The sequence below is a fragment of the Prionailurus viverrinus genome, chromosome B2, assembly GCF_022837055.1.
Source record: "Prionailurus viverrinus isolate Anna chromosome B2, UM_Priviv_1.0, whole genome shotgun sequence".
Lineage (NCBI taxonomy): Eukaryota > Metazoa > Chordata > Mammalia > Carnivora > Felidae > Prionailurus > Prionailurus viverrinus.
Window position 1 is genome coordinate 72,231,790 of NC_062565.1, and position 11,002 is coordinate 72,242,791.

General features: G+C 38.6%; 1 pseudogene; it reads right to left on the reverse strand.

Moving 5' to 3' along the window:
* Positions 1 to 279: 279 nt before the first annotated feature.
* LOC125166757 (cyclin-G1-like) lies at positions 280 to 1,334 on the reverse strand (annotated as a pseudogene).
* Between the last annotated feature and the right edge of the window lie 9,668 nt (positions 1,335 to 11,002).

Consider the following 11,002-nt stretch of genomic DNA (forward strand, 5'->3'; position numbering starts at 1 on the left):
ATAATTTAGAATTTAATTAGGTTACCAGTTTTAATACCATCTAAATACAATATACTGACTCAATCTAGAAAGTTGGGTCAAAGTTTGAAATGAAGATTCACAGTTTACCTTCCCAGGCTTGTTATTAACATTTCACATTTATACTCTTAGCTTTGACTTGTATGCCTCACAGATGAATTCAAATTTAATTATAGTTCCACTACACCATGTTAATTAGGTAGTTTTCCCAAATCTGAGAACATCAATGCTAATCTCTTCGTGATGTTTTGAGGCTTCACAGCTTAAACCCATTATAGTATTATGGAATCTATAGCTTAGGATTGTGGAGAAAGGCTTCAGAGGAGTATTTTGTTGTTGTAACAATCCAATTAAGGGACCATTTCAGGAATTGTTGGAAGGTGGGTTATTCTGTAGTAACTATGCTTCAACTGTCATGCAGTACATCCAGAAACAATCCATTTCAACTTCTGAACATTTGGTCTGGAACACTTGTTTGATGAATTTCAGTTAAACACTTGGATACAAGCTCTTACCAGAAGGTCAAATCTCTGCCGTTTATCTTGGAATGTGTCTAAAGACATTCTATTCCTTCTGTTAACTCTACACACTTGTGTGCTTGGATCACCAGTGCAATGATAGACAATGCCAACACAGAAGGCTTGGCTTTAGAAAATATGATCCTGCAGTGGCATGCCTTAAGTTGAGCTTCTAGTCTTTCAAAATTAAGGCTATTCTTCTTTCAATGGCAAGTTCTCTTGAGTGAATGAATAGTAGAGTTGCAGAAATTGAAAGGCGATAGTAGCTTTGACTTTCCAACATACCTTCTCCGATACAATCTTTTCCATTCTCATCAAGTCTGAAACCGTGAACCTATGCTGGCTTATTCGGATCAAGTCAGTTGCCAATGGGACATTCCTTTCCTCTTCTATTGGTTTTATAGCCCAACAGAAGCAGCTCAGCCCAACACACCCAAGGTCTGTACCTTCGTTTGGGACAGGAATCTGTCCAGTAAATTCACAGCTAGAGAAAGTGTCTCTGTGTCAAAGCCAAAGAACTGAGTTAGACTAGGAAGATCTTTTACTTCAAAGTCCCTTAGCCTTGCAGTCATTCTGAGGCCGTTATCGCGTGCAGATTCAATTAGTCTCAAGCCACAGACCTTTGGCTGACATCTGCACTCCTGCTCCAACAGAGCATTCAGCTGGTGTAGCAGTTTCTGAGAGTCAGTTGTTGTCAGTACCTCTATCATCTTGACTGTGACTGTGGCTCCTCTGCGGTAACCTCCCTCCCTGGGCCTGCTCTCACCTCACCCCACGATATCAAATCCGACATGCTCACGAGGCGAAGGGACTCGACGGTAAGAGGTGAGCGGCCCGGGGAGGGGGGGCCTTCTTGGGTGGAGGTCTCTGCAATGCTCCCAGACGACAGTGCCCACCACAGAGTCAGCTCCTAGCCCTAAAAGAGCAGGTTTGTAATAGGTTGGGGAGAGGAAGAAATGGGTGAGGTTTGAAGAAAAAGGGAAGTTCCATGAAAAGATTAGAATGAAGAAATAGAGGGTATAAAGAATGTGGAGCCAGTGCAGGAGGAAAAAAGAGAGATGGTGTCAGGACATCTGGCATAAAATGTCTGTTGCATACCTGGAGACAAAGAAGGAGGGTGAGGTGAGCAAGAGGGTGCCTGACACAAAGAGCATGGAGGAAGGGAGAAAGGCCTCAGAAGGTTTTTGTCTTCCATTAATTGTTCACCTTGGTGAATTTGTAAATGGTATTTTGTAAAGAGGTGTTAGAATCCTGAAAATGTCTGGAAGCCTCAGGTTACAAGTTAAAATAGGCATTATTATTATTATTATTATTATCATTTCATTTAGAGCCATGGCAATTTAGTTCTGAAAAAAAACGTTTGGGGAGATTGAAAGTTCCCTGTAGTAGCCATTGTGGTTTAAATTATCTTTAGCTAAATTGGCCCATGTAATTAAAAATGTTCATGAGGAGGGCCATAGGGTTTAAACCGTAGGGTTTAAAACTAAGTGAGGGTCCCAGAAAAATGGCTCTCCTGAGACAGTTTAGAGGATTGGGATTTCATTACTCAAAACCAAGGTTCAACAAAACAAAAAAGAACTCACCAGAAAAGACAAAGCTTTCACAAAAACAGAAAAGATAAAGCTTTTAAGCAGATCCCAGATTACGCCTGGAGAGCTCAAAACACATAGAGAGTGGGTCTTTAATCCAGGAGAAAACTTAACCTCAAACTCCAGCATCAACCAAAAAGCAGTGAGAGCTCACTGGGTTCAGTGGGTACCACCACCTGTTTCTCACCAGCCTTGGAGTTGCTGGGGTTCTTCTCTGGATCCTACTCATCTGACACCAAGTAATATTGACCTTAGAACATTCAGTTATTTTACCAGCCAAATGGCTTTATTCAGGAATAGCAGAGGAATCGCAATTCAGGTCATGTGAGGTATGGTAAAACCACAGGCAAATCTGGAGATCAAAGGAAAGGAGTGTCGCTTTGCAGAGAAAAGGAGGACCCTGGGGGGGGGGGGGGGGCTGCTTTGAACAAAAGTCTACTGGAGGAAAACAAGAGTACAGAGTGGTGACAGTTTCTCATTGACTGAGTTGTGGTCTTTTCTCATTGGCTGAGGTAGTTGCTGGCATGGAGAAATTCTTCCTCCTGCTGGAGTGGTAAAGTACAATTCTTCCTACTTTATGCAGGATAGATCTCTTCGGATTGGGATCTGCAGTTGAAGAGAATGGTATGAAGTGAGAACTTCTCCTTCCAGCCTCACTCCCCCGTTTTAAATGAGGTTTCCTCTATTCAATTTCATAACTGCTACCAAAGAGATAGACCAGACAGGAATGCGGAAGTGGGTCCAGGGGAGTCTAAATTAAGAGGAGGTAGGGAAAATGTCAAAAGCCTGGGAATTCCAGCTATTGGGGTGGGCTCTCTGGTGCTTGAAATGTGTATTTGTAAGGAAGATGATAATTCACATGAGGTATCAGAAAATAACTGAAATTAGATGAGCAAAATTGTAAAGTAGGTTAAGGATGTTAAGGATTCTGATTCAAACTGCTTATGTGAGTTGCTTATAGTTTTAAGCAAAAAAATGATATATGATTATACAACATAATATCTCTATATATCAAGTTAACCTGGTTGCTTTTTTGATTGAAACGGTAAATTCTACTTGTGTGTGCTTTCTGTAAATTTGTATTCATGGAACATGACCCTTTATTTACTACTTGAAGCAGCAAAGCAGGAATTCCTTAGAGTTTATTTTGGATGCAATATATCTGTGATGCTTTGGCATTGTCCTGAACATTTTACAAGTATTAGCTCATTTAATTCTGACAATAGTCCTCTGCTGTACTGTGATTAAGCTCATTTCACACATAAGAAAAGGAGACATAGAAAGGTTAAAAAAACATAGACAAGTGAAATAATATATCATTGGTGGTGGCATTGTGATTTGTCTCTGGTGCCTCTGCTCTGCTCTTAAGCATTAAGTTGTGGTGTCTCTAGGTAGAACTACTGCCTGGTTCTTTAGTCCTCAGTGGAGTGGGATCAGTGTTCAAAGTGGAGAATGCTCTAGGGCTGAATCTGTGAAAGCTTGTTAGCTTAACAGGAAGAGAGAAGGCAAAAACAATGTAATAAAAAGAGGACAGATTTCAAAAAAGCAAAGTCATCTGGGACATTTGTGTACAATGCTTTTGTAGGAGTTAACTACCATTGGGAAATTTGGGGTGTTATTTAGTATTTACAGAGTCACTTCTAAGAAAAGGGCTTGAAATTCTATCAGGTAAATCAACCGAAACTATCCCTCAGGTGACTTTAGTCCAAAAAAGCTTTTCTTACAGAACAGTACAATAATGATACCGGGCATAATGATAACCTGGAGACAGTAAGAACCTCCTTCCATACACACATATGCATATACTTTCATATATGCAACTTAATAAGGCAGAGTTGTGTGTGACTCAGTTTAAAACATTTCCATGAATATCAAGTTAAAGCTTTTTTGATGCATCTTTGGATAAATATGATATATGTTCAGTTCTTTAGTTCCCTGATTTTTTCTAAATAACCCTCAGAATTGCAATTTTATAAAGTATAGTATTTTAGTGTAATTAATTCACCTGTACCAATCCATCCATCTTCATAAGTTATCAATATTTTACCACTATTATATCCTCCATCCACTCTCCACCCCTTCCTGATTATTATTATTTATACTTCATTTTATATAAAATGTATATACCTTTATTGAAATGTGCACATCTTAGGTATACAGTTTGAACAAAGGTATGTACACATGTCTCTTGTGTATTTGTTATACTATAGAACATTTGTATTTCACCAGAAAGTCTCCTCCCAGTTAACCCCTACCCCTTATGGTAGCCAGCCTCTAAGATGGTCCACAGAGATCACCATATTCCCTTGTATAGTCTCCTCCCACACTGAATAAGATTGACTAAGGTAACCCATAGGACGTTATAGATATGATGCAGTGTATCTGTAAAGACATTTCAGATTTCATCTTGCTCTCTTTTGGATCACTTTTTCTGGGAAAGGTCAGCTGTCACGCTGTGAAGATACTCAAGGCACTGTGGCAAGGAACTGAGGCCTACTGAGGCCTGAGTCAGTAGGGACCTGAAACCTTTGCCAACAACCATCTGAGTGAGCCATATTAGCAATGAATCAGCCAGCCCTGGTCAAACCATTAGATGACTGCAGTCCTGGCCATTCTCCCGATTTGAGTCTCATGAGAGATTCTGAACCAGACCTTTTGGGCTATGGCACTCCCAAATATCAGAAACTATTTGATAATAATTGTTTGTTATTTTAATCTGTTAAATTGGGGGTAATTTCTGGATGGCAACAGATGCTACTGCATTCCCAATATATTTGTTCTGAGTTTTTATATTATTATTAATTTGCCTATTCTAGAACTTCATATAAATGGAATCATACTGTGTGTCATTAGTAATTGATTTTCTTTCTCTCTCTCTCTCTCTCTCTCTCTCTCTCTCTTATTTAATCTCCATGACCACCATGGGGCTCAAACTCACAACCTCAAGATCAAGACTCACATTCTCTTTGACTGAGCCAACTAGGTGACCCAGTAATTGATTTTAAAATATAATTTTATCTTTAATAGTTTGAACTTTACTTGAAAAGTTTCTGAAGAAATTATTCATTGAATTACCAAAGAAGCAATGTCCAATGGATAATAGTTTTTAATTGCCTTAGCAATTTCTTATTCATGTATGTACGTGTGCGTGTGTGTTTGTGTAACCCATTATTTATTTAGCCTTTTCATCACATTTGTTTATTTATTTATTTATTTATTTATTTAATATATATAATTTGTTGTGAAATTGGTTTCCATACAACACCCAGTGCTCATCCCAACAGGTGCCCTCCTCAATGCCCATCACCCACTTTCCCCTCCCCCCCCACCCCCCATCAACCCTCAGTTTATTCTCAGTATTTAAGAGTCTCTTATGGTTTGCCTCCTTGCCTCTCTGTAACCTTTTTTTTCTTCCCCCTTCTCCTCCCCCCCGGTCTTCTGTTGAGTTTCTCAGTATCCACATATGAGTGAAAACATATGGTATCTGTCTTTCTCTGCCTGACTTATTTCACTTAGCATAACACTCTCCAGTTCCATCCACGTTGCTACAAATGACCAGGTTTCATTCTTTCTCATTGCCAAGTAGTATTACATTGTACATATAAACCACATCTTTTTTTTAAATATGAAATTTATTGTATAAAAAAACCCACATCTTTATCCATTCATCAGTTGATGGACATTTAGGCTCTTTCCATAATTTGGCTATTGTTGAAAGTACTGCTATAAACATTGGGGTACAAGTGCCCCTATGCATCAGTACTCCTGTATCCCTTGGGTAAATTCCTAGCAGTGATTTTGCTGGGTCATAGGGTAGATCTACTTTTAATTTTTTTGAGGAACCTCCACACTGTTTTCCAGAGCGGCTGCACCAGTTTGCATTCCCATCAACAGTGCAAGAGTGTTCCCGTTTCTCCACATCCTCTCCAGCATCTATAGACTCCTGAGTTGTGCATTTTAGCCACTCTGACTGGCGTCAGGTGGTATCTCAGTGTGGTTTTGATTTGTATTTCCCTGATGAGAAGGGACATTGAGCATCTTTTCTTGTGCCTGTTGGCCATCTGGATGTCTTCTTTAGAAAAGTGTCTATTCATGTCTTATGCCCATTTCTTCACTAGATTATTTGTTTCTTGGGTGTGGAGTTTGGTGAGTTCTTTATAGATTTTGGATACTAGCCCTTTGTCTGATATGTCATTTGCAAATATCTTTTCCCATTCCATTGGTTGCCTTTTAGTCTTGTTGTTTCCTTTGCAGTCCAGAAGATTTTTATCTTCATGAGGTCCCAATAGTTCATTTTTGCTTTTAATTCCCTTGCCTTTGGAGATGTGTCAAGTAAGAAATTGCTGCAGCTGAGGTCACAGAGGTTTTTTTTCCCGTTTTCTCCTCTAGGGTCTTGATGGTTTCCTGTCTCACATTCAGGTCCTTCATCCATTTTGAGTTTATTTTTCTGAATGGTGTAACAAAGTGGTCTAGTTTCATTCTTCTGCATGTTGTTGTCCTGTTCTCCCAGCACCATTTGTTAAAGAGACTGTCTTTTTTTCCATCGGATATTCTTTCCTGCTTTGTCAAAGATTAGTTGGCCATACATTTGTGGGTCCAATTCTGGAGTCTCTATTCTATTCCATTGGCCCATGTGTCTGTTTTTGTGCCAATACCATGCTGCCTTGATGATGACAGCTTTGTAGTAGAGGCTAAAGTCTGGGATTGTGATGCCTCCCGCTTCTTTTTCAATATTACTTTGGCTATTACTGTGGTTCCATACAAATTTTAGGATTGCTTATTCTAGCTTCGAGAAGAATGTTGGTGCAATTTTGATTGGGATTGCATTGAATGTGTAGATAGCTTTGGGTAGTATTGACATTTTAACAATATTTATTCTTCCAATCCATAAGCATGGAATGTTTTTCCATTTCTTTATATCTTCTTCAATTTCTTTCATAAGCTTTCTATAGTTTTCAGCATACAGATATTTACATCTTTGGTTAGGTTTATTCCTAGGTATTTTATGATTCTTGGTGCAATTGTAAATGAGATCAGTTTCTTTGTCTTTCTGTTGCTTCATTATTAGTGTATAAGAATGAAACTGATTTCTGTACATTGATTTTGTATCCTGAGACATTGCTGAATTCCTGTATCAGTTCTAGCAGACTTATGGTGGAGTCTGTCGGGTTTCCTATGTATAGTATCATGTCATCTGCAAAAAGTGAAAGCTTGACTTCATCTTTGCCAATTTTGATGCCTTTGATTTCCTTTTGTTGTCTGATTACTGATGCTAGAACTTCCAACATCATGTTCAACAACAGCTGTGAGAGTGGACCTGTCGTGTTCCTGATCTCAGGGGGAAAGCTCTCAGTTTTTCCCCATTGAGGATGATATTAGCTGTGGGCTTTTCATAAATGGCTTTTATGATCTTTAAGTATGTTCCTTCTATCCCGACTTTCTCGAGGGTTTTTATTAAGAAAAAATGCTGAACTGTGTCAAATGCTTTTTCTGCATCGATTGACAAGATCGTATGGTTCTTATCTTTTTTCTTTTATTAATGTGATGTATGAATAATTCTTTTTATATGCTGTTGAATTCGATTTGCGAGTATCTTGTTGAGAATTTTTGCATCCATATTCATCAGGGATATTGGCCTGTAGTTCTCTTTTTTTTGCTGGGTCTCTGGTTTAGGAATAAAGTAATGCTGGCTTCATAGAGTGAGTCTAGAAGTTTTCCTTCCCTTTCTATTTTTTGGAACAGCTTGAGAAGGATAGGTATTTTCTCTGCTTTAAATGTCTGGTAGAATTCCCCAGGGAAACCATCTGCTCCTGGACTCTTATTTGTTGGGAGATTTTTGATAACTGATTCAATTTCTTCACTGGTTATGGGTCTGTTCAAATTTTCTATTTCTTCCCTTTTGAGTTTTGGAAGTGTGTGGATGCTTAGGAATTTGTCCATTTCTTCCAGGTTGTCCAGTTTGTTGGCATATACTTTTTCATATTATTCCCCAAAAATTGCTTGTATTTCTGAGGGATTGGTTGTAATAATTCCATTTTCATTCATGATTTTATCTATTTGGGTCCTCTCCCTTTTCTTTTTGAGAAGCCTGGCTAGAGGTTTATCAATTTTGTTTATTTTTTCAAAAAAACCAACTCTTAGTTTCATTGATATGCTCTACTGTGTTTTTAGATTCTATATTGTTTATTTCTGCTCTGATCTTTATTATTTCTCTTCTTCTGCTGGGTTTGGGGTGTCTTTGCTGTTCTGCTTCTATTTCCTTTAGGTGTGCTGTTAGGTTTTGTACTTGGGATTTTTCTTGTTTCTTGAGATAGGCCTGGATTGCAATGTATTTTCCTTTCAGGACTGCCTTCGCTACATCCCAAAGCATTTGGATTGTTGTATTTTCAGTTTTTCTTTTTGTTTCAATATATTTTTAAATTTCTTCTCTAATCGCCTGGTTGACCCATTCATTCTTTAGTAGGATGTTCTTTAACCTGCATGCTTTTGGAGGCTTTCCAGACTTTTTCCTGTGGTTGATTTCAAGTTTCATAGCATTGTGGTCTGAAAGTGTGCATGATATGATCTCAATTCTTTTATACTTATTAAGGGCTATTTTGTGACCCAGTATGTGATCTATCTTGGAGAATGTTCCATGTGCACTTGAGAAGAAAGTATATTCTGTCACTTTGGGAGGGAGAGTTCTAAATATATCTGTCAAGTCCATCTGATCCAATGTATCATTCAGGGCCCTTGTTTCTTTATTGACCATGTTTCTAGATGATCTATTCATTTCTGTAAGTGAGGTGTTAAAGTCCCCTGCAATTACCACATTCTTATCAATAAGGTTGCTTATGTTTGTGATTAGTTGTTTTATATATTTGGGGGCTTCCGAATTCAGTGCGTCGACATTTATAATTGTTAGCTCTTCCTGATGGATAGACCCTGTAATTATTATATAATGCCCTTTTTCAACTCTTGTTACAGCCTTTAATTTAAAGTCTAGTGTGTCTGATATAAGTATGGCTACTCCAGCTTTCTTTTGACTGCCAGTAGCATGATAGATGGTTCTCCATCCCCTCACTTTCAATCTGAAGGTGTCCTCAGGTCTAAAATGAGTCTCTTGTAGACAGCAAATAAATGGCTCTTGTTTTTTAATCCATTCTGATACCCTATGTCCTTTGGTTGGAGCATTTAGTCCATTTGCATTCAGTGGTATTATAGAAAGATATGGGTTTAGAGTCATTGTGATGTCTGTAGGTTTCATGCTTGTAGTGATGTCTCTAGTACTTTGTGGTCCTTGCAACATTTCACTCACAGAATCCCCCTTAGGATCTCTTGTAGGGCTGGTTTAGTGGTGATGAATTCTTTCAGTTTTTGTTTGGGAAACCCTTTATCTCTCCTTCTATTCTGAGTGACAGACTTGCTGGGTAAAGGATTCTTGCCTGCATATTTTTTTTCTGTTCATCACATTGAAGATTTCCTGCCATTCCTTTCTGGCCTCCCAAGTTTCAGTAGATAGGTCTGCTACTACACTACCCTATGTGTCTACCTTCGTATGTTAAGGCCCATTTATCCCTAGCTGCTTTCAGAATTCTCTCTTTTTCCTTGTATTTTGCCAGTTTCACTATGATATGTCATGCAGAAGATCAATTCAAGTTACAGCAGAAGGAAGTTCTCTGTGCCTCTTGGATTTCATTGCCTTTTTCCTTCCCCAGATCAGGGAAGTTCTACACCTTCAGCCTTTTTCTCTTCTCTCTTCTTCGTCTGGAATTCCTATGATACAGATATCGTTCTCTTTGATTGCATCACTTAGTTCTCTAATTCTCACCTCGTACTCCTGGATTTTTTTATCTCTTTTTTTCTCAGTTTCCTCTTTTTCCATAATTTTATCTTCTAATTCACCTATTCTCTGCCTCTTCAATCTGCACTGTGGCCACCTCCATTTTATTTTGGAGCTCATTTATAGCATTTTTTTAGCTCCTCGTGACTATTTCTCAGTCCCTTGATCTCTGTAGCAATAGATTCTCTGCTGTCCTCTATGCTTTTTTCAAGCCCAAGCGATTAATTTTATGACTATTATTCTAAATTCTTGTTCTGTTATATTGCTTAAATTGGTTTTGATTCATTCATTAGCTGTCACTACTTCCTGGAATTTCTTTTGAGGAAGTTTCTTCCGTTTCATCATTTTGGCTAGTTTTTTGTCCCTCATGCGTTTTAAAAGTTTGTTGTGTGCTCTGCACCTGTGAGCACTGCTATATTAAATGGGGGTCATACACTGTCCAGGGCCTGGACCTTCAGGAGGTGTTTTTTTGGAGATTGTTACTTGCTCTCTGTTGTTGTGTTTGGTTATTTTCTTACCCTACTTGTAGTAATATTTTGAACCCTCCCCCAGGTGTGCTTTGATTTGTTACTTGGAGTAGCCCTGTAAAGGAAACAGATAAACAGGAGACAAAAACATACAAACACACAAACAAATAACACAAACAAACAAATAAACAAAAACAAAAACCTAAAGACTAAAAACAAAAAACCCAAAAACGCTGACAAGTAAAGAAGAGGGTGAGGCGGTGCTGATGGAGGAGGACATACAAAGAGAGAAATGACAGGAACGGGGGTGCTGGGGGGGGGGGTGAAGAAAAAATAAACATTGACTAGGCGGAGAGACTGAAAGGCTTAATCCAGAGAGAGTGAAAGTAAGATAAAGAAGGAGGCGGGGAAAACGAAAGGAAGATAAAATTACCCAGACCGGGAATCTATATGGCTAGATTATTCCAGAGAAAGAGAAAAGAGTGTAAAGAAGGAGGTATAGAACATGTATCAAGATAATATATTAAATATGCCTGTTTAGACAGACCAATAACCTGAGTAACCGGCCTAGGGGAGGGAAGAGATAAG